Here is a 27549-nt window from a genome sequence, read left to right on the forward strand (position 1 = left end):
AGCTGTCTGCTGTACCTTGGCTGGTTATGAAAAATAAAGGGGATCCCACGCTTTTTTTTAATTATTTGATTTATTTCTTTATTTTAAAAAAATATGACGTGGGGTTCCCTCATTTTTCTAACACCAGCCAAGGTATAGCAGACAACTGGGGACTGATATTATTAGGGTGGGAAAGGCCATTGTTATTTGGCCCTTTCCAGCCTAACAGTAGCAGCCCACAGCCGCCCCAGAAATAGCGCATCCATAATATACACCAATACTGGTGCTGGACCCAGTTTTTCCCAATTGACCTGGTGCGGTGGAAATCAGGGTAAGAAGGGGTTAATGGCAGCACATAGCTGCCACTAAGCTTTAGGTTAGTGATGTCAGGTGTCTATGAGACACCCCACATTATTAATCTGTAAGTGAAAGTAAATAACCACAAACAGCCAAAAAATCCTTTGTTGAAATAAAATAAAAATCCCCTTTTTTCACCACTTTATTAACCCCCAAACACCTCTCCAGTTCCAAAATAATCCACACGAAGTCCCACGGCAAGTCAGCTCTGCTACATCCCTGTCCTGTCACAGTGAGCGGCCATGCAGACAGAGCCGCAGTAATCAGAATGAACTGGGGTGAACCCCTGACGACACAGCTATAGGTCTCACAGTACGGTGTGTGTTGCAGCAGTGACATCACGGGTTCACTGCTGTGAGGGTCAGGCAGCTACTGAAGTGTACTGTACTGTATTGTACGATGTAGACACGCCCACTGGCAGCTGTGATTGGTTGCATTCAGACACCTGTCACTCAGCATGGGGGCATGTCTGACTGTAACCAATCACAGATGGGAGGAAGAGTGAATATGTATGAGGCTAATGAGCGGGTCCGGAAAAAGATGAGAGGCCACGGGAGCAGTGTTCTAGTGCTTGGAGAGAGAGAGAGCAAGAGAGAGAGAGACACCGACACTGACATGCCAAAATCACTCCAGCATTGATTTTGTCATTTTGGAACTAAGTTGGTGAGCTGCGTTTTTGTTGACAAAACCACACGTAAAACGCATGCCAAACGCACCAATTTGATAGCATGCGGTTTTCCTTGTGTTTTTGATGCCCTCATTGATTTTAAGGGTGACAAATGTTGACAAAGACGCAAGAAAGAATGAACATGCTACTTCTTTTTTGTCACAAACTTTTGTCAAAAAAAGCTCTGACAAATAAACTGCAACATGCGCACAGCAAATCTGACTTCTCATAGGCTTTGCTGGGAAGTCAAATGTCAGAAAGTTCTGACAAAAAAAACCCACCAAAAAACGCGATAAAAACACGACAAAAAATGCAGCGTGTGCATGTAGCCTAAAAGTTATTTTTTTTGCTTTGTTTCTTGATGAAGCAGTCCAATATTGGACCTGTACATGCCCCTTGAATAAAACCTGATACAGGTGCTTATTTTTGAGACAATAACCTGCCAAGCTTTCCTTGTTCCATCCTTTTTTGTAAAGGCCCAAGAGTGGTTTTATTAAAAAATTCTCTTAAAGAAAAGCCACATTTTAATTGTTTATTGCCTGTTTTTATAGTCCAGGTTAACAACTGTACATCTCTCAACCAACCACATGTGGCTAATACATTTTTGTTTTTGGTTGAGAACCTATATGTAACTACTTTGCAATGTAGTATTATAGAGTTATGTTGAACTTTTGTTCAAAATAATAATTAAATAAAGGTAATAATTTAACAAAAAACAAACTATTAAACTAAATACAAAAAAATATAAAGATAGTAGTTAATGAAACAATAAGCAAACCATAATAAACAATGAGCGAACACACAGGTACTGGTAGGTATAAGGAATGACCTCACTGGGACCATTGATATTGTAATGATGAGAAGCCAATCCTATAAGGTTATAAATCATGGAAAGGGGGGTCAACATTATAGGGCCACCCATTACCCCTAGATTCAACCTGTGTTTCTACGTCCAGCAGCACAGGCACAGGTTGATGTGGTTAGGGGTAATGTGTGGCCCTATAATGTTTACCCCTCCCTTTCCATGATTCATTGTCTCATAGGAAAGACTCCTCATCATTACGATATCTATGGTACCCGTGAGATCACACTTTATACTTACCTGTGTGTTCATTCATTGATTATTATGATTTGCTTATAGTTTCAGTTACCACTATCTTACATTTACTTGAGCCCATTGATAAGTGTTAGTGGGATAGTCTGTTCAGGAATTAAATAGACCATGACTCAGTACATGTGCACACGTTGAGTATTTGGTCAGTGTTTGACGGCAGTGTTTGAAATCTGAAACCCTGAACAATCGGAGGAAAAGTATAATAAAATCATTTGCAGCATTGTTTTTTTATTACAAATACTAATTTACCATACTGACCAAATATTGAAAGTATGAACGTGGCCTTAGGTCTTGTGTGCACTCTGCACTTTTTACCGCTTTTTTTTGGGTGCAGTTTTGGTCCCAAAACTGTATTCATTTCCTTCCCCAGCAAAGTCCATGAGATTTAAGTTTTTCTGTCTGCACGTTGTAGCGTTTTTTGGCTGCATCTTTCTTCTGACCACAAAGATGCAGCATGTCAATTCTTTCTGCATTTTTGCCAGCATTTTTGAGCCCTTCCAGTCAATAGATTTGACTTAAAAATGCATTGGGCAAATACGCGGTAAAAAACGTAGTTACAGTCATATGAAAAAGTTTGGGCACCCCTATTAATGTTAACCTTTGTTCTTTATAACAATTTGGGTTTTTGCAACAGCTATTTCAGTTTCATATATCTAATAACTGATGGACTCAGTAATATTTCTGGATTGAAATGAGGTTTATTGTACTAACAGAAAATGTGCAATCCGCATTTAAACAAAATTTGACCGGTGCAAAAGTATGGGCACTCTTATCAATTTCTTGATTTGAACACTCCTAATTACTTTTTACTGACTTACTAAAGCACTAAATTGGTTTTGTAACCTCATTGAGCTTTGAACTTCATAGGCAGGTGTATCCAATCACGAGAAAAGGTATTTAAGGTGGCCGCTTGCAAGTTGTTCTCCTATTTGAATCTCCTATGAAGAGTGGCATCATGGGCTCCTCAAAACAACTCTCAAATGATCTGAAAACAAAGATTATTCAACATAGTTGTTCAGGGGAAGGATACAAAAAGTTGTCTCACAGATTTAAACTGTCAGTTTCCACTGTGAGGAACATAGTAAGGAAATGGAAGAACACAGGTACAGTTCTTGTTAAGCCCAGAAGTGGCAGGCCAAGAAAAATATCAGAAAGACAGAGAAGAAGAATGGTGAAAACAGTCAAGGACAATCCACAGACCACCTCCAAAGACTTGCAGCATCATCTTGCTGCAGATGGTGTCAATGTGCATCGGTCAACATTACAGTGCACATTGCACAAGGAGAAGCTGTATGGGAGAGTGATGCGAAAGAAGCCGTTTCTGCAAGCACGCCACAAACAGAGTCGCCAGAAGTATACAAAAGCACATTTGGAAAAGCCAGTTACATTTTGGAAGAAGGTCCTGTGGACTGATGAAACGCAGATTGAGTTGTTTGGTCATACAAAAAGGCGTTATGCATGGAGGCAAAAAAACACGGCATTCCAAGAAAAGCACTTGCTACCCACAGTAAAATTTGGTCGAGGTTCCATCATGCTTTGGGGCTGTGTGGCCAATGCCGGCACCAGGAATCTTGTTAAAGTTGAGGGTTGCATGGATTCAACTCCGGATCAGCAGATTCTTGACAATAATGTGCAAGAATCAGTGATGAAGTTGAAGTTACGCAGGGGATGGATATTTCAGCAAGACAATGATCCAAAACACCACTCCAAATCTACTCAGGCATTCATGCAGAGGAACAATTACAATGTTCTGGAATGGCCATCCCAGTCCCCAGACCTAAATATCATTGAAAATCTGTGGAATGATTTGAAGCGTGCTGTCCATGCTCGGCGACCATCAAACTTAACTGAACTGGAATTGTTATGTAAACAGGAATGGTCAAATATACCTTCATCCAAGATCCAGGAACTCATTAAAAGCTACAGGAAGCGACTAGAGGCTGTTATTTTTGCAAAAGGAGGATCTACAAAATATTAATGTCACTTTTATGTTGAGGTGCCCATACTTTTGCACCGGTCAAATTTTGTTTAAATGCGGATTGCACATTTTCTGTTAGTACAATAAACCTCATTTCAATCCAGAAATATTACTCAGGCCATCAGTTATTAGATATATGAAGCTGAAATAGCTGTTGTAAAAACCGAAATTGTTATAAAGAAAAAAGGATAACATTAATAGGGGTGCCCAAACTTTTTCATATGACTGTAAATATGTCAAAAAATGCATGCTGAGGGTGCGTTTTTTTAGGCCCAAAAACGTGCGTCTTTGTGGTCACCACAAAGATGCAGCGTGCGCACACAGTCTTAAACACACCTTTTGTTATAAATCTGTAGGATTGTGTTGGATTATTTAATAGGACTGTTCTCATGTATTATTCATAGAACAAAAGGAGACAGGGTAGCACTCACCGATATCCTGGGACTATTTTATTTTTCAATGCTGACAGGTGAGACGGACATGAGGGAATGCAGGGAGGGGAGCACGAGGAGCTACTGTATTGATCAATTCATTACTGCCCCATAACCAACTTCACGGTAATCTCTTATTTATGAGGTCCCTAACCAAATGTAACCTCTATATGCAGTTAAAACCTGCTTTTGTGTGGGTACCTGACTAAAAGTTACCTCTATGTGCGCTTGAAACCTGCTTGTGTATGGGAAGCCAGGGACCTGGCTATATAGGAAATGGAATAACATGGCTAAACGGCGTGACAGGGTTCTCAGACAGAAAAAACTGCATAGCAATAAAAAAAGACTGCTGGAACACCATTGTAAATGTGAACAGGGTGCTAGCCAAAATATATACAATCTATATGAAGTGAAAACTGCACACCAAATTCAGAGAAATATGAACAAGCATAACTGCCTTATAATACATAAGGAATAAAAAATACAATTAGCCATATGAAAAATTGAAAAATTGAAATGTGACATTGCATAACTGCTGAGGATTATTTGAAAAAAAGAGATATTTAGCTAATGTATTGATCAATTCATTACTGCCCGATAACCACTTCACGGTAATCTCTTATTTATGGGGTCCCTAACCAATTTTTGTATTTTTCATTCCTTATGTATTATAGAGCAGTTATGCTTGTTCATATTTCTCTTAAAAAAGGGCTGGATGATTTCCTCAGTACGCACAACATTGTCGGTTATAAATGACTTAATGACAAAATGTAAAATTGGTGGGGGAAGGTTGAACTAGATGGACCTAGGTCTTTTTTCAACCTATATAAGGCTATGTTCACACAGGACGTTTGTGCAGAGGTTTTTTTTCTGACCAAAACCTCACCTTGTGGCAGGATGGCTCCTTGGAGTCATCTTCGGTTTTGGTGTGGTTTTTGTGGCGTTTTTTTGTGGCGTTTTTACAGCATTTTTTTCTGTGATGTCATGACCTGCAAGGCTTCAAGAGTACCCGAGTGCTGGGCCAGCCCGGTATTGATCTGAAGCTCTCGGGTAGTAAATAAAAAAAGTAGAAAGATAAAAAAAATGTAAAGCAAGCGCTATACTTTCCGGTAGATGCTAGAGTGTATGGGCTCCTTTCAGGTATGACATCAATCAACAGGTCGCTATCACATGGGTGGCAGGGGGCTGAAGCATGATTATAGTGGAAGGGAGAAAACATTGCCAAGATCACTAACCCAGCCTAAACGCGTTATTTACGCCTGTATACTTACGATGTGGAAAAAAAGTGTAAAAAATTCCAGAAGATTTGGAGTGCCGGTCCTTTGTTCAAGTTATACCGTGGATGTCTTCCTTGGACAAGTGCACCTTGGATTGTGTGCTGCCTGGAACTTTTGTTTCTGCACTAACCCAGCTGATCACGCCCACTAACCCAGCTGGTCATGCCCATTAACCTGGAAGGAGCCCATACATTCTAGGATCATCTGTACCTGCTCCCGTGGCCCCTACTACTTCTGGTGCCCCTCATTAGCCTCATGTATATTCACTGCTCCCCCCCCACCCAACTGGAGTCTGTGCATCTATCGTATAGTAAACAATAAATAAATAAAAACAAAATGACTAGAGTTGAGCGCGGTTCGTGGTTCTCCAGTTCGCGGTTCGAGTAATTTTGGGGGCTGTTCTAGATCGAACTAGAACTCGAGCTTTTTGCTAAAAGCTCGATAGTTCTAGTTACGTTCGAGAACGGTTCTAGCAGCAAAAAGCAAAGCTAATTACTAGCTGGCTTTCCGCTGTAATAGTGTAAGTCACTCTGTGACTCACACAATTATGAAATTTCAGCGTATAGTGTGCGGGAACAGCGCGTTCAGATCACTGCTGCTGAGATAATGGCGATCGCCATTTTTTTTTTCCTGTTCTTCCTTCCCTCCCGCGCGCGTGTAGTGGGGCGGGCCAGCATGTCAGCCAATCCCAGACACACACAGCTAAGTGGACTTTTAGCCAGAGAAGCAACAGCATGTGTGATAGGATGTCCATGTCACATGTCCCTGCATTATAAAAACGAACATTTTGTTCCAACACGGCATTATATGCCTTCTGCGTGTGGGTGTCAGTCACCTCTCACGCAGCTCCTGTTGCCGATACTGTGTAGCTAAGGTCAGGGAGTTCCTTGCTGCATTTCACCATTAGGAGGGATAGAAAGTGAGGCTTCCTTTCCTCTACACTGACCCACAACCCGGCCACTGTACCCTCCTGCCCTTTGCACACTCAAGCTCATTGTTACTAAGCCATTATACTATCAAACACTGAGGAAACTTAGTGGCATCCTAAAAGTGGCTGTTGGACTTCATTAGTGTCCCACTCGTGCAAAGATATTTGCAGCACCTCTGCATTGCACACTCAAGCTCATTGTTACAAAGCCATTATAATACCAAACACTGAGGAAACTTAGTGGCATCCTAAAAGTGGCTGTTGGACTTCATTAGTGTACCACTAGTGCAAAGATATTTGCATCACCTCTGCATTGCACACTCAAGCTCATTGTTACAAAGCCATTATAATACCAAACACTGAGGAAACTTAGTGGCATCCTAAAAGTGGCTGTTGGACTTCATTAGTGTCCCACTCGTGCAAACATATTTGCAGCACCTCTGCATTGCACACTCAAGCTCATTGTTACAAAGCCATTATAATACCAAACACTGAGGAAACTTAGTGGCATCCTAAAAGTGGCTGTTGGACTTCATTAGTGTCCCACTGGTGCAAATCTATTTGCAGCACCTCTGCATTGCACACTGAAGCTCATTGTTACAAAGCCATTATAATACCAAACACTGAGGAAACTTAGTGGCATCCTAAAAGTGGCTGTTGGACTTCATTGGTGTCCCACTGGTGCAAATCTATTTGCAGCACCTCTGCATTGCACACTCAAGCTCATTGTTACTAAGCCATTATACTATCAAACACTGAGGAAACTTAGTGGCATCCTAAAAGTGGCTGTTGGACTTCATTAGTGTACCAATGGTGCAAAGATATTTGCAGCACCTCTGCATTGCACACTCAAGCTCATTGTTACAAAGCCATTATAATACCAAACACTGAGGAAACTTAGTGGCATCCGAAAAGTGGCTGTTGGACTTCATTCATGTCCCACTAGTGCAAAGATACTTGCAGCACCTCTGCATTGCACACTCAAGCTCATTGTTACAAAGCCATTATAATACCAAACACTGAGGAAACTTAGTGGCATCCTAAAAGTGGCTGTTGGACTTCATTAGTGTCCCACTGGTGCAAATCTATTTGCAGCACCTCTGCATTGCACACTGAAGCTCATTGTTACAAAGCCATTATAATACCAAACACTGAGGAAACTTAGTGGCATCCTAAAAGTGGCTGTTGGACTTCATTAGTGAACCACTAGTGCAAAGATATTTGCAGCACCTCTGCATTGCACACTCAAGCTCATTGTTACAAAGCCATTATAATACCAAACACTGAGGAAACTTAGTGGCATCCTAAAAGTGGCTGTTGGACTTCATTAGTGTCCCACTGGTGCAAATCTATTTGCAGCACCTCTGCATTGCACACTCAAGCTCATTGTTACAAAGCCATTATAATATCAAACACTGAGGAAACTTAGTGGCATCCTAAAAGTGGCTGTTGGACTTCATTAGTGTCCCACTAGTGCAAAGATATTTGCAGCACCTCTGCATTGCACACTCAAGCTCATTATTACAAAGCTACAGTTAGGTCCAGAAATATTTGGACAGTGACACAATTTTCGCGAGTTGGGCTCTGCATGCCACCACATTGGATTTGAAATGAAACCTCTACAACAGAATTCAAGTGCAGATTGTAACGTTTAATTTGAAGGTTTGAACAAAAATATCTGATAGAAATTGTAGGAATTGTACACATTTCTTTACAAACACTCCACATTTTAGGAGGTCAAAAGTAATTGGACAAATAAACCAAACCCAAACAAAATATTTTTATTGTCGATATTTTGTTGCAAATCCTTTGGAGGCAATCACTGCCTTAAGTCTGGAACCCATGGACATCACCAAACGCTGGGTTTCCTCCTTCTTAATGCTTTGCCAGGCCTTTTCAGCCGCAGCCTTCAGGTCTTGCTTGTTTGTGGGTCTTTCCGTCTTAAGTCTGGATTTGAGCAAGTGAAATGCATGCTCAATTGGGTTAAGATCTGGTGATTGACTTGGCCATTGCAGAATGTTCCACTTTTTTGCACTCATGAACTCCTGGGTAGCTTTGGCTGTATTCTTGGGGTCATTGTCCATCTGTACTATGAAGCGCCGTCCGATCAACTTTGCGGCATTTGGCTGAATCTGGGCTGAAAGTATATCCCGGTACACTTCAGAATTCATCCGGCTACTCTTGTCTGCTGTTATGTCATCAATAAACACAAGTGACCCAGTGCCATTGAAAGCCATGCATGCCCATGCCATCACATTGCCTCCACCATGTTTTACAGAGGACGTGGTGTGCCTTGGATCATGTGCCGTTCCCTTTCTTCTCCAAACTTTTTTCTTCCCATCATTCTGGTACAGGTTGATCTTTGTCTCATCTGTCCATAGAATACTTTTCCAGAACTGAGCTGGCTTCATGAGGTGTTTTTCAGCAAATTTAACTCTGACCTGTCTATTTTTGGAATTGATGAATGGTTTGCATCTAGATGTGAACCCTTTGTATTTACTTTCATGGAGTCTTCTCTTTACTGTTGACTTAGAGACAGATACACCTACTTCACTGAGAGTGTTCTGGACTTCAGTTGATGTTGTGAACGGGTTCTTCTTCACCAAAGAAAGTATGCGGCGATCATCCACCACTGTTGTCATCCGTGGACGCCCAGGCCTTTTTGAGTTCCCAAGCTCACCAGTCAATTCCTTTTTTCTCAGAATGTACCCGACTGTTGATTTTGCTACTCCAAGCATGTCTGCTATCTCGCTGATGGATTTTTTCTATTTTTTCAGCCTCAGGATGTTCTGCTTCACCTCAATTGAGAGTTCCTTAGACCGCATTTTGTCTGGTCACAGCAACAGCTTCCAAATGCAAAACCACACACCTGTAATCAACCCCAGACCTTTTAACTACTTCATTGATTACAGGTTAACGAGGGAGACGCCTTCAGAGTTAATTGCAGCCCTTAGAGTCCCTTGTCCAATTACTTTTGGTCCCTTGAAAAAGAGGAGGCTATGCATTACAGAGCTATGATTCCTAAACCCTTTCTCCGATTTGGATGTGAAAACTCTCATATTGCAGCTGGGAGTGTGCACTTTCAGCCCATATTATATATATAATTGTATTTCTGAACATGTTTTTGTAAACAGCTAAAATAACAAAACTTGTGTCACTGTCCAAATATTTCTGGCCCTGACTGTATTATAATAGCAAACTGTGGTGCCATTTTAAGGGCCATAGTTTCATTGTCCGGCATAGTTATTGTTGTTTATTCTGCTGTCAATAAAGGTAGACCACCGCTGCAATCTACACCACCTCTCAATTTTTACTATAACATTTTAAGTGGACAATCTTGTCGCTACAAAATGAGTGGCAAAATGACAGATGCTGGTGGAAAGGGGAACAGGCGTGTTGGAAAAGGAAAAAAAGTTTGTGTCCGTGGGGAAGGTGGCAAAGCTCCATTAACATCTGCTGAAGATAGGCCATCTTCCAGCAAAAGTAAGATGTCTACTACTTTCTGTGGACAATCGGATGTGCTCCCTTTTTTACGAACACGAACAACTGGAACAAAGGTAGATGTTGCCCAAAAAAAGAAAATGCTTGAATGGATCTCAAGTGATCCAACAAGTGCCCTCTCCTCCACCTCAACTACCGCATCCAAAAAACACCAGTCCTCTGAGTTGTCATCCCAATCACACTTGCTTTCTCCCAACTCTCAAGTCTCCATTCGCCCTGCACAGTATGGTGGAACAGAGATGGCTGAGTCTGCAGAGCTGTGCAGTCACACTATAGCCTGGGAATCAGAGGTCTGCTCCCAAGTTACAGTACGTACAGACCAGGAAATGGTCTGCAGTGATGCCCAGAACCTTTGTGACTCAGATTCAGACCGTGATGACCAAGTTTCTGAGCATAATGTTGACCCTTATTCACAAACTGAAACACCTGTTGTAATAGACAATGAGGAACATACTGATGACGATGAGACGTAGATACCAGATTGGGATGACAACTTAAATATTCGTTCAGGGCAGGAAGAGGCTCGGTCTAAGGGGGAGGGGAGTGCAAACACAACGCTTGATGAGGAACTTCTAGATCCCACCTACTGTCAACCCACAGTCAGGCACTCGAGAATGTCAACAGAGGCGGTGGAGGAGGATGCTACTGACGACAAAGTTACCTTGCGCCTCCCTGGACAGAGGAGGAGTACTGGTAGCATTTCTACAACTGCATCCTCAGCCACCACTCTGCCTCTGAGCACTAGTCGGGGTGGATCAGCAAGTCGCATGCCCTCTAAGCCTTGCCTAGCCTGGTCCTTTTTTGACATAGCAAAAGATCGCCCAAATCATGTGATATGTAAAATTTGTTGTGATTCTGTTAGTAGAGGGCAAACCTCAGCAGTTTGACAACTTCTTCCATGAATCGTCACATGAATAAATATCATATGTCCCAGTGGGAAGCTCACCGTGCTGCAATGCGGCCTAGCGGAGCGGACCATCCACCGCCTGCCCCTTCCAGTGCATCCGCGCGCTCTTCATCTTCTACGACTGTGGGGACAGCTGTCACACCTGGTTTTCCACACACAACTTCCACCACTGTAACCGCAACAGGCAGTTTGCTTGGTAGGTCGTCAGTTGGTTTGGAAGGGGAAACAAGTGCGTATGTACAGCTCTTTCAGACATCGATAGCACCAACGTTGGATGAAGGCAACATCATGTCTACGCCTGCACTTTCCTCACAAACCTGCATTTTTCCAGGGACACCCTACTCACCACCGTCTACACACAGCAGCCAGATCTCTGTCTCTCAGATGTGGACAAATAAAAGGCCATTTCCTGCGACCCATGACAAAGCTAAGAGGTTGACTTTATCCCTCTGTAAGCTCTTGGCTACCGAAATACTGCCTTTCCGCCTGGTGGACACACAGGATTTTAGAGACTTTATGTCTGTTGCTGTGCCCCAGTACCAGATGCCCAGTCGCAACTACTTCTCTAAGAAAGGGGTGCCTGCGCTACACCAGCATATTGCACACAACATCACCGCTTCCTTGAGAAACTCTGTGTGTGAACGGGTGCAATTCACCACCGATACTTGGACCAGTTAGCATGGACAGGGACGTTACATGTCGCTGACTGGGCACTGAGTAACTATGGTGATAGATGGTGAAGGGTCTGCTGCACAAATCTTGCCGTCCCCACGACTTGTGTGTCAATCCTCTGTCCAAGTTCCTCCACTGCTTCTGCCTCCTCAACCTCATCTGGGTCCTCCACCTCCGCCCCAAGCCTCCCTGGTCAGGCAACCAGCATTGTAACTGCGCAGAAGGAATCACGCACCCCTCATTACTATGCTGGCAGCTGAGCGCAATGGCATCAGGCGGTCTTTGTCTTGAAATGTCTTGGAACTAAGAGTCACACAGCGGCTGAGTTGTGGGCAGCTCTGGAGACTGAGTTTGGTAAATGGTTGTCTCCACTCAACCTGCAGCCTGGTAAGGCCATGTGCGACAATGCTGCAAACCTGGGTGCAGCCCTTCGCCTGGGCAAGGTGACACACGTGCCTTGTATGGCTCACGTTTTGAACCTTGTTGTCCAGCAATTTTTAACACACTATCCCGGCCTAGATGGCCATCTGAGCAGGGCACGAAAACTGCTCACTTCCGCCGTTCAACCGCCGCAGCTGAGTGGCTTGTATCGCTCCAGAAGTCTTTCGGCCTGCCGGTTCATCGCCTGAAATGCGATGTGCTGACACGCTGGAATTCGACTCTCCACATGTTACAGTGACTGTGGCAGCACCGCCGAGCCCTGGTGCAATACGTCATGACGTATAGCCTTGGCCAACAAGATGCAGAGGTGGGGCAGATCACCTTGATGGAGTGGTCTCAGATCAAGGACCTATGCACCCTTCTGCACAGTTTTGACATGGCGACGAATATGTTTACCGCTGACAATGCCATTATCAGCATGACAATTCCAGTCATTTACATGCTGGAGCACACGCTAAACACTATTCGGACTCAGGGGGTGGGACAACAGGAAGGGGAGGAACTACATGAGGATTCATATGCGCAAGAGACAACAACATCACCAAGGTCCAGACGTTCATCATCACCAAGGCGGCAGGCATGGGACCATGGGGGACATGGATCAACAAGGGCGCATGGTAGCAGGCGAAATGTTGAGGAAGGTGCAGGAGAACATGAAGAAATGGAGGACGAACTGTCCATGGTCATAGAAGACTCAGCAGATGAGGGAGACCTTGGTCAAATTTCAGTTGAAAGAGGTTGGGGGGAGATGTCAGAGGAAGAAAGAACGGTTAGCACCTCTATGCCACAAACACAGTGTGGACTTGGTCCGCATGGCTGCGCCAGACACATGAGCGCCTTCTTGCTGCACTACCTCCAACATGATACTCGTATTGTCAAAATTAGAAGTGATGATGAGTACTGGCTTGCCACATTATTAGATCCCCGGTACAAGTCCAAATTTTGTGACATAATTCCAGCCATAGAAAGGGACGCACGTATGCAGGAGTATCAGCAAAAGCTGTTACTCGATCTTAACTCGGCTTTTCCACCAAACACCCGTGGTGCACGGAGTGAATCTCCCAGTTGTAACTCGACAAACATGGGACGGTCTCGTCATCTTCAACAGTCTAACCATACCAGCAGCACTGTATCTGGTGCTGGTAACAGCAATTTTATTGAATCTTTTCATAATTTTTTTAGACCATCCTTTTCAAGGCCACCAGAGACAACAAGTCTGACACATAGTAAACGGCTGGATACAGGAGTATCTCCAAATGAACATCGATGCCATGACTTTGCAACTGGAGCCTTGCTCATTTTGGGCTTCAAATCTTGAAAAATGGCCAGAGCTCTCCACTTACGCCTTAAAGATCTTGTCGTGTCCAGCTGCCAGCGTTGTCTCTGAACGTGTCTTCAGTGCTGCTTGGTGTGTGCTGACAGATAAGCGCACGCGTCTGTCCAGTGACAACGTGGACAGACTAACATTCATCAAAATGAACAAGTCATGGATCCACAAGGAATTTACTACCCCTGTGTCATCCTGGGGAGAGTAAATGCTTGTGTATTTTGAATGTGCTTGATGCAAATCTACCTGTGAAGTGTACAACTGGGGCACAAGTGCTGCCACTGAAGAGGTGGGTGTCCATGTGGCCCAATTTTTGGAAAAAAGGGAGACTCTGCTTGGAGTAACCCTTGCTTGCTGTGTTTTTATAAAGGAGCCAAGATGAAGAAGTCATGTTTCAGCAAAGACTTTGCTACCTACCCCGGTGCCATCCTGGGGACAGTTAAGGATGGCGTATTTTTGAATGTGCTTGATGCAAATCTACCTCTGAAGTGTACAACTGGGGCACAAGTGCTGCCACTGAAGGGGTGGGTGTCTGTGTGGCCCAATTTTTGGAAAAAATGGAGACTCTGCTTGGAGTAACCCTTGCTTGCTGTGTTTTTAAAAAGGAGCGAAGATGAACAAGACATGTTTCAGCAAAGACTTTGATACCTACCCCGGTGCTATCCTGGGGACGGTTAAGGATGGCGTAATTTTGAATGTGCTTGATGCAAATCTACCTGTGAAGTGTACAACTGGGGCACAGGTGCTGCCACTGAAGGGGTGGGTGTCTGTGTTGCCCAATTTTTGGAAAAAAGGGAAGACTCTGCTTGGAGTAACCCTTGCTTGCTGTGTTTTTAAAAAGGAGCCAAGATGAACAAGTCATGTTTCAGCAAAGACTTTGCTACCTACCACGGTGCCATCCTGGGGACGGTTAAGAATGGCGTATTTTTGAATGTGCTTGATGCAAATCTACCTGTGAAGTGTACTACTGGGGCACAAGTGCTGCCACTGAAGGGGTGGGTGTCTGTGTGGCCCAATTTTTTGAAAAAAAGGAAGACTCTGCTTGGAGTAACCCTTGCTTGCTGTGTTTTTAAAAAGGAGCCAAGATAAACAAGTCATGTTTCAGCAAAGACTTTGCTACCTACCCCGGTGCTATCCTGGGGACGGTTAAGGATGGCGTATTGTTGAATGTGCTTGATGCAAATCTACCTGTGAAGTGTACAACTAGGGCACAAGTGCTGCCACTGAAGGGGTGGGTGTCTGTGTGGCCCAATTTTTGGAAAAAAGGGAGACTCTGCTTGGAGTAACCCTTGCTTGCTGTGTTTTTAAAAAGGAGCCAAGATGAACAAGTCATGTTTCAGCAAAGACTTTGCTACCTACCCCGGTGCCATCCTGGGGACGGTTAAGGATGGCGTAATTTTGAATGTGCTTGATGCAAATCTACCTGTGAAGTGTACAACTGGGGCACAAGTGCTGCCACTGAAGGGGTGGGTGTCTGTGTTGCCCAATTTTTGGAAAAAAGGGAAGACTCTGCTTGGAGTAACCCTTGCTTGCTGTGTTTTTAAAAAGGAGCCAAGATGAACAAGTCATGTTTCAGTAAAGACTTTGCTACCTACCCCGGTGCCATCCTGGGGACGGTTAAGAATGGTGTATTTTTGAATGTGCTTGATGCAAATCTACCTGTGAAGTGTACTACTGGGGCACAAGTGCTGCCACTGAAGGGGTGGGTGTCTGTGTGGCCCAAGTTTTTGAAAAAAAGGAAGACTCTGCTTGGAGTAACCCTTGCTTGCTGTGTTTTTAAAAAGGAGCCAAGATAAACAAGTCATGTTTCAGCAAAGACTTTGCTACCTACCCCGGTGCTATCCTGGGGACGGTTAAGGATGGCGTATTTTTGAATGTGCTTGATGCAAATCTACCTGTGAAGTGTACAACTGGGGCATAAGTGCTGCCACTGAAGGGGTGGGTGTCTGTGTGGCCCAATTTTTGGTAAAAAAGGGAGACTCTGCTTGGAGTAACCCTTGCTTGCTGTGTTTTTAAAAAGGAGCCAAGATGAACAGATCTGGGATCAGTAAAGACTTTGCTACCTACCCCGGTGCCATCCTGGGGACGGTTAAGGATGGCGTATTGTTGAATGTGCTTGATGCAAATCTACCTGTGAAGTGTACGACTGGGGCACAAGTGCTGCCACTGAAGGGGTGTCTGTGTGGCCTAATTTTTGGAAAAAATGGAGACTCCGCTTTGAGTCACCTTGCGGTGTTTTACATAATTTTAGAAGGGCATGCCATACCTCTATCTGTGTCTCCTCCTCTTTTTCATTGTCCAGCTCTTTTGTTTTCGCATGAGTATATGTCCTTGTCACTTTCCCTTGTGTTTGTCTTGTGTTGTGAGTTGTTTGTCACCTTTTAGACACCTTTGAGGGTGTTTTCTAGGTGTTTTTTTGTGTTTGTGATTGCCTCCCATTGTTTCCTATGCGGTTCGAGTGGTTCGCCGAACCGTTTCGCCGAACTGAACGTGAACCAGACCTCAGTTCGGCGAACCAAACTCGAGCCGAACCACGACCGGTTCGCTTATTTCTAAAAATGACATAGGGTCTCCCTATATTTTGATACCGAGCACAGATAAAGCCTGCAGCCCCCAGCTGTATGCTTATCTTGGCTGTGTAGCAAAATAAAAGGGAACCCATGCTGTTTTTTTAATTATTTAAATAAATAAATTAAAAAAAAAAAAACAGCTTGCGGTCCTCCCAATATTGATACCCAGCCAAGATAAGGCCCACAGCTGGGGGCTGGTATTCTCAGGCTGGAGAGACCCAGCCTAAAAACATCAGCCTGCAGCCACCCAGAATTGTCGCATCCATTAGAAGCGACAATCCCATCACTTTACCCGACTCTTCCCAAATTGCCCTAGTGGGGTGGCAATCGGGTTAATAAGGGGTTAATCACAGCTCATCGCTGTGACTAAGCCTTAGATTGGTAATGGCTGTCGTCTATGAGAAACACCCATCACCAATCTATAATAAGTGACAATAAATAAACAGAAACACCCAAAAAATCCTTTATTGGAAATAAAATGCAAAACCCCTTCTTTCACCACTTTTTTAACCCCATAGTCATCCCTGCATGTCCGACGTACACGAGATCCAACGGCTATTCAGCTCTGCTACATCTGAAGTTCATAGTGAGCGCCATAGATCAGGACTGCCCGCTGTGAGCTCCAGAGAATGAATGAGCCGCACAATCAGCAGTCACTGCATTCAGGTGACTCCTGATCACAGCTGACAATACCCGTGACCGGGAATAACCTGAGTGAGGTCACCGCTGAATGCGCGGCTCACTCATTCTCTCAACACTAGACCTACAGACCGGGTCTGTGATTGGTTGCAGTCAGATGCTGGGGGCGTGTCTTACTGCAACCAATCACAGATAAAAGCAGTGAATATGGAATGAGTAGGGAAGTGGAGGAGCCGCGGGAGCATACCCACCACCATTTAAGTGCCTGACAGATACCCTGGATCAATTCCAAGCCTAACCGGGTTTTTTATTAACCCGGTTAGACCAGTCGATCCAGGGTTTCTGCAAGTCCATCTGTCACTAGGGTGAAAACCGTAGCAAAAGCGCTGAAAAGAATTGACATGCTCATTCTTTTCAGAACGCAGCAAAACCGGAGGTATTTCACAAAACCGTCGGGAAAAAATCCTGACGTGTTTGTGTGTGTGTGCATGAGATTTCAGAAATCTCATAGACTTTGTTGGGATTGTAAAAAGCAGCGTTTTATTAGCATGGATTTGCATGAAACCAAGGCAAATCTGCAGCTAAAAAACGCTGCAAAAACGCTGCAAATTCGCCCAGTGTGAACATAGCCTAACTATGTAACTATGTATGTGTGTTTTGTATTTAGGGATTTGTTCCTCTGTTAGACCTTTCAACAACTCTCAACAGTGGTGTGCAATTTGTCACCTAAAGATATCAGTTTCAGCAGAGACTGTTGCCGCTTCATTGAGGCAGTACTACAGAACTTCCAGCTTATATCTGAAAGTGATGACAAATTGGAGATGAACGATGAGGTGCAGGTACTGGTGAAGGACAGGGGGCAATCCCTGATGGAACTAGGGCCTTCAATTCTAGGTGTCAACAGTAAAGGCCGCTTTACATGCTGCGACATCGCTCAAACCATCTCGTTGGGGTCACGGAATTTGTGACGCACATCCGGCCGCTTTAACGATGTCTTTGCTTGTGACACCTATGAGCGATTTTGAATCGTCGCAAAAACGTTCAAAATCGCTCATCGGTGACATGCCCCCCTATTCTCGATTATCGCTGCTGCTGCAGCTAGCGATGTAGTTCCTCGTTGCTGCGGCAGCACACATCGCTATGTGTGACACCGCAGGAACGAGGAACCTCACCTTACCTGCGCCCGCCGGCAATGAGGAAGGAAGCAGCTGGGCAGGATGTTATGTCCCACTCATCTTCGCCCCTCCGCTTCTATTGGGCGGCGGTTCAGTGGCGCTGCTGTGACGTCGCTGTGACGCTGAACAAATCGCCCCCTTAGAAAAGAGGCGGTTCACCGGTCACAACGACGTCACTAGGCAGGTAAGTAGTGTGACGGGTCCGCGCCATGTTGTGCGCCATGGGCAGCGATTTGCCCGTGTCGCACAACCGATGGGGGCGGGTACGCACGCTAGCGATATTGGTCACGTTATCGCAGCGTGTAAAGCGGCCTTTAGTGCAGTCTCAGGGTCCGACTAGGTTCTCCCTAAGATTCACCCAGTGTGTCGTCAGGAAATTTAGCATTCCTGGCCAAAATCACTGGTCCACATGTTGGTGGTTAAGGAGATCGTCCCAGAAAATTGCGCTAGTCAGGCACAGGTGATGTTATGGGACACATGCTTGTGTAAGGTGACACATCAGGAGAAATAGTGGTGACTGGGGACAGAGTACTAATGGATGGCCACTGCCATCAGGTAGCAGAAAACCTCAGTGTCCACAAGCCTAAATGGCTACATTTCCAGGCCAAGCGGTATCCAAATGTGGTCATTTACTGTTTGGGCCTGTGGGGGAGTGACTGGGTATTTCCACTTGTGTCTGAAGGCCTGGCGTAGAGACAGATGAACACTGCTCTGGGACAAAGAAGTGGTTGGTGATAGTGGATGAAAATATGCAACAACAGGTGAAGGGCAGGAGGCATTCATGCCTGCGTCCTGGACAGGGGTTTGCCCAGCATGTAACCCAGGTGAAGAGGCAGTGGTTTCACCGTCAAACACTGATTGTGGACCCATGCTCACATAGTCAGGTGCTTGGATAATGTGCCTGAGCATGCTGGTGGTGGTCAGGCTGGTAGTGGCCTGGACCATGCTGAGCTTGGTATGGCACAATTTGTAAATGACCTTTTTTTGTCATCTGCACCTTCCATAAGTGAGCGCCAAATTGGGGAATACTGAACCTTTGGCCTGGAATCTTGCCATGTGTGGGTGCTCTGGGGAACAGTTGCCCACATTCTCCCTCTAGCCACCTCACTGCCTCTTCCTGCTTGTTGTGGTGCTGTGGACCCCTCCTCCTCTGCTTTGCTGTACTCACGCAGCATGACACCTTGCCAGGTTGCGTCAGTGACTTCATCATCCACCACCATGTCTTCCACTTCTGCACTCTGGTCGTCCTCTTACTTTGTTTATTTAGTATGACATTTTGGCAATTGTGTGTCATCATCATCAGCTGTTCAGGGCAGATCAAAGTCTGCCTGCGCAGGACTTCAATACCGGCGCGTTTGCATGACGTAGGATACGTCATGCACCCCGGCTTCAGAAGGAGGAGGACAAAGATGGCCGAAAGAGGAGCGGCTGCACCTGGAGAAAGGAGACACCCATCTGAGCGATCTAACCCATCTGTACTGATCCAACCGTTTAGGTAAGTAATATAAAGTCATTTCTACGTTCTACACAGCGGCCTGGGCTCTTATATACAGCATGTTAGAATGCTGTATATAAGAGCCCACTGGTGGTGGCCGCAACTTATAGTTACCAAACCTTGTGACAGGTTCCCTTTAATCCATAGTACACTGGGGACTAAGGAATTAAGTACTAGAATAACCTCTTGAATTTCTGGAAAAAATAAACGGTCAATCTTTTGCTTAGTTGATAAGGTGGGAGGAAATGGAGGACATGATTCTTATGCAAAGCTGTATTGCTGGCTCTGAAAACCATTATGTTAGGGCTTAGTGGTAGTAGCACTTTTATCCAGAGTAAATTTCTCATTTGGAATAAGGCAGATAGCTAAGTAAGAAGCTATGCCCATTTTCCCCATAAACGCAATTGTGAGCCAAAACAAGATAATCTTGCTGATGATTGGGGACCTAATTGACGTGCTGGGGTGGTTTTGTCACCAGTGGAGGAGAGTGATGGAGTCAGCATAAATGAGCAGAGCTGATATTGTAAGGCCACATCTGGAATATGGGATCCAGTTTTGGGCTCCACATTTTAAAAAGGACATTCAGAAGTTAAGAGTCAGTTCAAAGGTGGGCAACTAGATTATTGGAAGGAATGGAAGGCCTCCCATATGATGACAGGTTGAAAAAGTTGGATTTGTGTAGCGTAGAAAAATAACAGGAGTTCGTATTTATATGTATAAATACATGTGTGGTCAGTACAATGGACTTGCACATGACTTATTCCTTCCAAAGAAAATACTAAGGACCAAGGGGAACTTAGTGAATGGAAGAAAGGTGATTCCGGCAGCTAAATGGGAAAGGGTTCTTTACAGTTAGAGTAGTTAGATTGTGGAATGCCCTACCACAAGAGGTGATAATGGCAGATACTATAACAGCTTTTTAAAAAGGTCTGGATGATTTCCTCAGTACACATAACGTTGTCAGTTGTAGATGATTTAGTGACAAAATGTATAACTGGTGGAGGAAGTTTGAACTAGATCAGGGTTCCCCAACTCCAGTCCTCGAGGGCCGCCAACAGTGCATGTTTTCAGGATTTCCTTAGCATTGCATGGGTGTATGAATCATCAACTGTGCAGGTGATTAAATTATTACCTGTGCAATACTAAGGAAATCCTGAAAACATGCACTGTTGGCGGCCCTCGAGGACTGGAGTTGGGGACCCATGAACTAGATGGACCTAGGTCTTTTTTCAATCTATGTAACTATGTATATCTATGATATTCAGCCAAAAGATCTCCTTGTTTAGCAATAAGCTCTGGAGCTGATTATATCGTGATTGCTGTTGGTGTAGGATGCTCAACAAATGCTTAAAAGCTTTGGTGGTGGTCATCATGTTGACGATTCCTATGTTCGGGTATTTTGGGTGTGGGAATACATTTGCATGTTGCTAGCAGACTAATCTTTTGCAGTGTGCAAGCTGCTGTGCTATAGGAAAAAATTGTACATCATGGCACACATAAACCAGGAACTAGGTTACTCTGTCACCACAGGAAATGGCATCACCTGCTCACGTGGGGAAAGAACACTAAGCAGCTGTCCTCATGATTCTCTTTTTGGCAACCAGCCTGCACCCGAAAGTGGTGCCTTGTTATTATCATCAGCCCCATCGTCATCTTCACCTACTGCTTGCCATGCTTTTCCTCTTCTAGATCCTTTGCATCGTTGCATCTAGGGTGACTTTTCACTGGTGGCAACATGTTCAGAATAGGGCAAGGGAAAAACTGAATTCCATAAGGAAAATTTTCTTTATTACATTTTTTTTATCAAATTGGTAATGATTTTTTTGAGGTGAGTGAATTGGCGTATTATCAGGATACGCTGCGCTCTCTGCTTGGTGATGCTTTTGCAGAGCACTCAGCTGCCGACCCTTTGTCTGACCAGGAGAACCCTCTCTGCTCCCTGCAGTACTTCCATATGTGTGTGACCCATGCATAGTGCAGAGAACAAAGGGCAAAATTGTTGTAATTTATCAAACAAAAGTTCTTGGAATTTTGTATAAATGCAAATTGCATTACCAAAATTCTACATATTTGTCAAAATTGTTAATGATTTTTTTGGGTGGAACTCACCGCATGTGCCAGCACTACAGCTATAACAAATAACAGAGTCAGCAGCAGTAATTAAAGTATATACAGTATGACATCAGGGATCAGATGTTTTATCTGCCACTGAACCATCTTGATGTACATCATCAGAGTCGCCACATCTAAACTGTCACCTTCAGTCATACTTGCGCTATGTCCTAGCAGATACTCTAAGCCCTGATTCCATCAATGTTTGGTTCAGCAGATGGCTTCAGTGCAAAAAAGTAGTCCAGTTTGCTATAAGTGTACTGTCATATTTATCCTCCAGTGTATTGTAACAGAACGGCTTCAGTGCAGCCAGTGGCTTTATCACACCCAGTCAGACTGGGTTAAATATGAAAAACCTATGTTTGTCAAAATGAAGCAGACATGGATCAGTGCTCACTTTCATTGATGACCTTCATCTGCTGCCAATGTTTAGATTGGCCATACCATCTGCCTGCCTGTCTATTATCTGTAATCTAAACAGTTTTGTTGCCACTAGTGCCAAAGGCCTTTGCTCAATGTGGGCCTCTAGTCCCTGTCTATATTGTCATCTACACTGTAGCAATGATGTTTCCATGGCTGCCATTAGTAGTCTTACATTACTGGACATCTACTTGTTTTCATTGCCCTATTTTTCTATCTACTGCATGGGCCACACCTGCCACACATCTCTTTGCCTACTGTGTTTTATAGCTATAATGTAGTGCTGCTGGGAATCATTGTCTCATGAGGGTTCACAAAAAGTGATAGGTGGACCCGGACTGTAAAAGTTTGGATCCGCATAGTTTGAAAAGAACTCGAGCACTGACCCCAGGCCCGGAGTTCCGTGTAATCATCCAGGTGTGGCCACCAAGGTAATAAAAAAAAATCAAAGAAAAAAAGAAAGAAAATAAGAATAAACCAAGTGCTTTCTACTTACCGGTCTCTGCACGGCTGTAAAGGTACCGTCACACTAAGTGACGCTCCAGCGATCCCACCAGCAACCTGACTTGGCCGGGAACGCTGGAGCATCGCTACACGGGTTGCTGGTGAGCTGTCACACAGGCAGATCTCACCAGCCCCCAGCCAGCAGCGACGCGTGGAAGCGATGCTTCGCTTGGTAACTAAGGTAAATATTGGGTAACCAACCCGATATTTACCTTGGTTACCAGCGCACACCGCTTAGCGCTGGCTCCCTGCACTCCTAGCCAGGGTACACATTGGGTTAATTACCCAATGTGTACTCCTGCTACGTGTGCAGGAAGCAGGGAGCCGGCACTGACAGCGTGAGAGCGGCGGACGCTGGTAACGAAGGTAAATATCGGGTAACCAAGTAAAGGGCTCCTTGGTTACCCGATATTTACATTGGTTACCAGCGTCCGCAGAAGCCGGCTCCCTGCTCACTGCACATTCAGTTGTTGCTCTCTCGCTGTCACACACAGTGATGTGTGCTTCACAGCGGGAGAGCAACAACTAAAAAATGGTCCAGGACATTCAGCAACAACCAGAGACCTCACAGCAGGGGCCAGGTTGTTGCTGGATGTCACACACAACAACATCGCTAGCAACATCGCTGTTACGTCACAAAAGTCGTGCCTCAGCAGCGATGTTGCTAGCGATGTTGCTTAGTGTGACGGTACGTTAACTGTGCTTCCAGGCCACTCACTCTACTTCTGTGACCGCTCAATATCTTCATGTTTAAGCACTGCTTCAATCGCCCACAAGGAGTCCCGGCATCTCTTATTGGTTGCAGTCAGACAGCACCCCCAGCCTGCAACCAATCAAAGGCGCTGTGTGTTTAAATTTATATAAAAATAAATAAATTAAAAATTGGCGCGGTACCCATCACAGATAAATCATACAGTTACAGGCTGCATCCCCCAGCCATGTACTTATTTTTGGCTGTGCATCAAAATAAGAGGAACCGCATACAGCTTTTTAAAATATTTAAACAAATGATTTAAAAAAACAGCGTTCAGTCTCCCCCCGAATTTTGTTACCCAGCCATGATAAAGCCGACAGCTGGGAGCTGATATTCTCAATGTAATACTATTGTATGACTTGAGGATTTGGATTGCGTTAGGGCAATGACAACCAGAGACGGGTTCTTGGTGCAAAGAAGTTTTATAATATGCAACCAACAATATGTACACAGGAAAGAACATAAACACATTAAATACCTGCCAGGTTCGGAGCAAAGGGGAATTCCCGGGACCGCGCACCGGACTCCCCCAGGGAGGCCACCAGTAGCGAACCAATATACAGGGGCTGTCTGGCGATCACCCCAGAAGGCCTAAATGTGCAGCAGCCGGGACACGAAAGGGCAACAGGTTATAGTCCAAAAATGTCCGTACTGGATGTGGAACACGGGTCCTAGGGTGGATATGTAACGAAAGGGACCGGGCACAAACGCCAACCAGAGACGGCAGACAGAGTCCGGGACCAGCGAGGGCACAGCTCGATGAGACCAGGTGGAGTCCAGGGCCTGTGTCAGGTGATTCACCAGGATCCAAAATAACAACAAGGAAATGAGTGCAGCAGGGCAGGAGTAGACAGGAAGCAGTATACTCAAGCAACTAGACTAAGCTTAGGGGCGGGCTTTTAAACAGATGAACAGGAAGTAGGGCAACAGAACAGAAAACTCCATGTTAACAAAGGGCAAGATCCAATGTCAGCAAACTGGAAATCCCGGAACACTGACACTCAGGCTGGGGATGCCCATGGTTATTGGGGATCCCAGCCTAAAGATAGCAGCCTGCAGCTGCCAGGATTGTCACATCCATTAGATGCGAGAATCCCGGAACTTTACCCGGCTCATCCAATTGTACTGGTGTGGTGGCATCGGGGTAGTAAGGGGTTAATAACAGCTCCCAGCTGCCACTAAGCCCTAGATTAGTAATGAGAGGTATCTATGAGAATCTGAAAGGGAAAAGAAATGAACACAAACACAAATGGTCGCTAGTGAGCTGGCAAACAGGCAGATCTAATTAATGACGCAGAAACGATACGGCAATCCGTATAACGACCTCAGCGGTCGTTGGCACCCTGTCACACAGCAGCTATTCTGATGACTCAGACCTCAATAGAGGAGTAGTGTTTCCACCCAGGCATGCCAACAAGGTTGCTCATCATTGTTATGGTGTCAAACACAGTGATGCATGCTGCCCAGCGGGACACCAATGATCAAAAAATGATTCAGGATGTTGAGGTACAATCGGCGATATCGCAGCGGGGGGGCGGTCGCTGCTATGTGTCACACGTAGCAAGATCGCTAGCGCGGTTGCTGTTGCATCACAAAACCTTTGACGTTTCAGTGATCTCGCTAATGATATCACTATTTGTAACTGGGCCTTAACAGGTGTGGGTGGATCAGAGATCCAGCCGGCTTGTTATCCTTTCAGATTTCAAAATCTGACAGTGTGACTTAACGCTGAAGCATCGCACTGATTAGCAGAAGCGATGAGACACTACAGGCATAATGTCATCTAAGGGGACTAGTAATTTCAATAAAAATATTAAAAAAAGAGTTTTAAGAAATATATAAAAAATATATATTAAAAAAAAATATAAAAGGTTAAATCACCCCCCTTTGCCCCATTGAAAATAAAACAATAACAATAATTAAAAAAACACATATTTGGAAGCGTTGAGTTAAGAAATGTAGGATAGATCAAAATAAAAAATCAATTAATCTGATCGGTAAAAGGTGTAGTGAGAAAAAAGTCCAAACGGCAATATTACATTTATTTGGTTGCCACAAAATTACATTAAAATGCAATAAAAAACATTGCATCTTTGCAAAAATGGTATAATTAAAAACACCAGCTCAAGATGCAAAAAATAAGCTGAGCTCCAGAGCCCATAAATTGAGAACGCTACAAGTCTCGGAAAATGGTGAGAAATCGCAATTTTTTTTAGATAAACTTCTGATTTTTTTTTCACCACTTAGATAAAAGTAAAACTATACATGTTTGGTATCTATGAACTTGTGCTGACATGGGGAATCACAATGCCATGCCAGTTATTGTATGGTGATCATGATAAATAAAAAACCGTCAAAACACTTGCACATTTTTTTTGCTATTTTTTTGGGTTTTTCAGTACACTATATGGTAAAATGAATGGTGCCATTCAAAAGTACAACTTGTCCTACAAAAAACAAGCCATCATATGGCTATATTGGTAGAAAAATTAAAAAGCTCTTAGAAAAATAAGATGAAAAAACAAAATTGAAAAATTTCCGGGAGGAAAGGGGTTAAGATAGGAAGAAAGTTCATGAACTGACTTGTTCCAATGATGGCATCCAATTACAGCACCATGCACAAGTTTATTGAGCTTTTTAGATTGAAATGAAAAATTGCCGGATGGTGAAAAGTGGTTAAGAAAGGAAGAAAGTTCATAAACTGACTTGTTCCAATGATGGCATCGGAAGTTTATTGAGATCTTTAGATTGAACCATTTTTTCATAAATGTTTGTGAAGGTTGACTGCATATCCAGATGCTTAATTTTTTACATCTTTGGCAAAGACGCTGAATTAAAAACTTGACTTCAATGATTATAGTTTTATTTCATCTTGTTTTTTCTTGGCTAAGATGGGAATAACTGCTGCTGCTTTTGAAACAGGTTTTAAAAACAGGCAAGCACAACTATTGGTTTAAGGCTGGACTCACACGAGCGTATAACTCGCATGAGTATCGGAACGCATCACTCAATGTGGCTGGCTTCTCTGCTGACAGGAGCGGGTCAGGTGCATGTATCTCTATGCAGCTGACATGCTCCTGTCCGGAGAGTGTGCTGCCGCTCCGAGTGATGGGTTTCGATACTCATGCGAGTTATATGCTCGTGTGATGGCACCCTATCTCTCATAGAAGTGAATGGAAGTTATTAAACAGCGTTAGTCTGTTACTCCCATTTATTTGCATGTGAGTTACGTAAACAACTTAGGGCAGCTATTTTGAGCTATTTTCATACGTATGTCTCTGATGGCTGAGATAAGAAATAGTTATTCTTGAAAAGAAAAGATGGCAATAAGCCTTTTAGATGTGTCCCATACTTTTGTATATCTTGTTGCGTGGTCTTTTTAATAAAAAACAATACACTCTTAAACAAACTTTAAAATATAATCTTACATACAACTATTTATTAAGTAAATTGATAAAAAAAAGTTCTGGATTCTAATGAAATGCCTGCGAATTTTAAAGGCAGTAACCCAAGGTAAGTAGTGTATTAGCCAGTAACCTTCCCCAGTACTAAACAAGCTGTTATAGCAGACCTGTACCGAGGAATGTATGGAAGCAATAATGTTCCAATGATTAGTCATCCAATTAGATATAAGCATGACTATTGACAATTATAATACTTTTATAGACCAGGTCATCAATGTCCTCACTCCTAGCTGGTACCTGAAGCTATGCTGCCAGATGATGCTGTAACCTGACATCACTTCATTTATTTTCACGTGAAATGCAATTATTTTTTACTTAGTCTCCAAAAAGTTTCAAGCAGTGAGAAATACAACTATTGGCTTTACATATTCTTGAAGTTTCCATTATTGAATTAAAAAAATGTACATATTCTTTCATCTTACATAATATTATTAATTTACCTTATTAGTGGAACAATACAAGAAAGGTAACTGTATCTTCAATTGTAGCAAACACAATCTATACCTGGGTGTAAAAAAAAACAGCAATAGGCGCTAAGAAACAACAAAGCATTTATAGTTAAATTGGCAAGTTCCTTCAGTGTTGACATGGGGCATGGTGGATTTCCTCTTCCAATTTCTGCAGAATAAAGCTCTTTTGCTTTTTTAATCCACTCATTGTTTCAATTAGCACAGCATTCTCAGCTTCACAATGAAAGACGAGATAGAATAAAAGCGCTTGCTGAAAAATGTGTAAAGTTAAAACAGCTTATATTTAATCACTTGCACTGCATGCTGTGCATACTACAAAAGGCAACAATTCATTATAAATGGTGGGGAACGGGTCAAAAGTGAGAGT

This window comes from Anomaloglossus baeobatrachus, chromosome 2, assembly GCF_048569485.1.
Source record: "Anomaloglossus baeobatrachus isolate aAnoBae1 chromosome 2, aAnoBae1.hap1, whole genome shotgun sequence".
Classification (NCBI taxonomy): Eukaryota; Metazoa; Chordata; class Amphibia; order Anura; family Aromobatidae; genus Anomaloglossus; species Anomaloglossus baeobatrachus.